Source organism: Rousettus aegyptiacus, unplaced genomic scaffold (assembly GCF_014176215.1).
Source record: "Rousettus aegyptiacus isolate mRouAeg1 unplaced genomic scaffold, mRouAeg1.p scaffold_m13_p_4, whole genome shotgun sequence".
In the NCBI taxonomy this organism is placed as follows: Eukaryota; Metazoa; Chordata; class Mammalia; order Chiroptera; family Pteropodidae; genus Rousettus; species Rousettus aegyptiacus.
This window is the reverse complement of record NW_023416307.1, coordinates 103,241,381-103,243,390: the sequence shown is the minus strand read 5'-3', so window position 1 is coordinate 103,243,390 and position 2,010 is coordinate 103,241,381. Positions and strand designations below refer to the sequence as shown.

At 35.3% G+C, this 2,010-nt stretch overlaps 1 pseudogene; it reads right to left on the bottom strand.

Moving 5' to 3' along the window:
- Window positions 1-1,570: 1,570 nt before the first annotated feature.
- Window positions 1,571-1,810, bottom strand: LOC107513466 (annotated as a pseudogene).
- Window positions 1,811-2,010: the final 200 nt, after the last annotated feature.

The following is a 2,010-nucleotide window of genomic DNA, read 5'->3' as shown; positions in this document are numbered from 1 at the left end:
ATTAATTAAGTAGTTTTTATTATAATTAATTATTAATTAATGAATAAATCTTAAAAAAATAATTCCACATTGTAATATGCTGGCTACGTACTTATAAACTCAGATATCTTCCAAATACTTTTCCATGAATTGATAATATGAATGTTAGTGCAGTAAAACTAGCTTCCTTTTAAAGATGTTATTGCTGTTTGACAAACAGGTAAAGTCCAGCATGCCCCAACTGTGATTCAACACAGTTTCCAAGCAGGGCCTAGATAAATGGATATACCAAGGAAGAAGCTCTTTTACCATAATGAAAAAAAAAAAAAAAAACAGGTAAAGCAGAGATATTAAAATAGAGCAGAACAAATAGATTTTACAAATGTAAAGTGAAAACCAACTAGTCTGGCAATTACAGCTTTCATGTGATTTATACCTTTAATTTGTCTAAATCAGTGGCTCCGGAGTATTGGCATAAAAATTTCAAATTCAGCAAAAACCCAAATCACTATAAGGAAACAATGAATTTTTATTAGTTATCTTTCTTTCATTGACTTCTTCCAAACAAAACATATTTTTCCCTGAGTGAGGCAAATGAAGTATTATACTTTACTAAGATATTATTGATCTGTGATTCTAAGTATCTAATACGTCACAGAAATGCAGAAACACAACTCGACTGTGAAATTGACAATGCAGAATTACTATTCAAAGCAGTTTTTCCTTTGTTCCTGTTTAACAGAAACACTCGACATCACATTTATTTGGTAGAAAGCAACTGAAATGGACTCTGGCTAAGTTGGTTAAAAAAAAAAAAACTTTTTAGAAAAATAAGGTATAGCTGCTCAAAGATTCAAAGGAATAGGTGAATCTCCAGGTCTCAGAAAGGACAAAAATCAATACTAAGGATCTAGGAGGCATGAATGAATGACCAGTCATTTCAATCTCCCTCAGATGTGATGAAATAGCTCCAGTGGATTCCAGTTTTGAAATTTCCACTTAAAATTCAAATACATGGAGAAAACCAATTGCCCTTCACCTTGATTAACAATGTTCAAAATGAAGAGAAGTTATTCTCCACACTGGGGCTCACCACTAGCCTCTAAAAAGTTTTGCTAAAATCTTGATTTTAGCCCAATGAGACCATGTTGGATTCCTAACCTATAGAACTATAAAATTGGTGTTTTGTAAGCCACTATATTCATGGTAGTTTGTTATGGCATCAATAGAAAACTAACAATAATTTTTTTGGAATAAAATATGTCCCAATTATTGCATGTGGCATGCTTATATATAAAAAGACAATAGACACCCTCATATCCTGAAGTGAGGAGCTAGATTACCAGATATGCTAAGAGAGGGTCATTCTGTGCTTTTGTATATTCTCTATTTGCCAAATTGGAATCTATTTATCATAGAGCCAATTAAATTAACTATATTTTCTTATTTCTGTATTCTTTTTTTTTTTTTTTTTTTGGTCACACATCTGCCTTTATTGTGAGCTGCATTTAGAGCAGCTAAAACAGTTTCAGCGATAGTGAAAAAATCATAATTTACAAAAGCAGGTATTCAGTGAAGCTGCCTTTGGAGCTCATATGTAGATGCCAACCCAGAGCAGCAGGAGGAGGACCCCAAAGTCCATGAAGAGTAAGAATGCCAAGGAAATGAGGAGCTCTTTGCAGATTTCCTGAGTGTATTTGATAGAGGCGACCTAATAAACAAAGAAACAGATGGTGAAGAACATGCTGATGACTAACAGCACGACAATCAGATAGGAGAAGATAGCTGGGTTCACTGGGCTGGTGTATCTGCTCATAGCCTCGAGCTCCATTTAACCGGGTGCTAGGTAAGCCACCACTCTACCACCAGAAGATTTTCTGTATTCTCAACACTTTTGCATCTGGGAGACTTATGGACTCCGAGGAGGTATGCCTGCCCACCCAGAGCCATACAATTCTTAGAGATAGCAAAGGGCTCAACCAAGAGCATGTCTCTCATATACAAACCACCCAACTCCAAGTCTGCAGGACC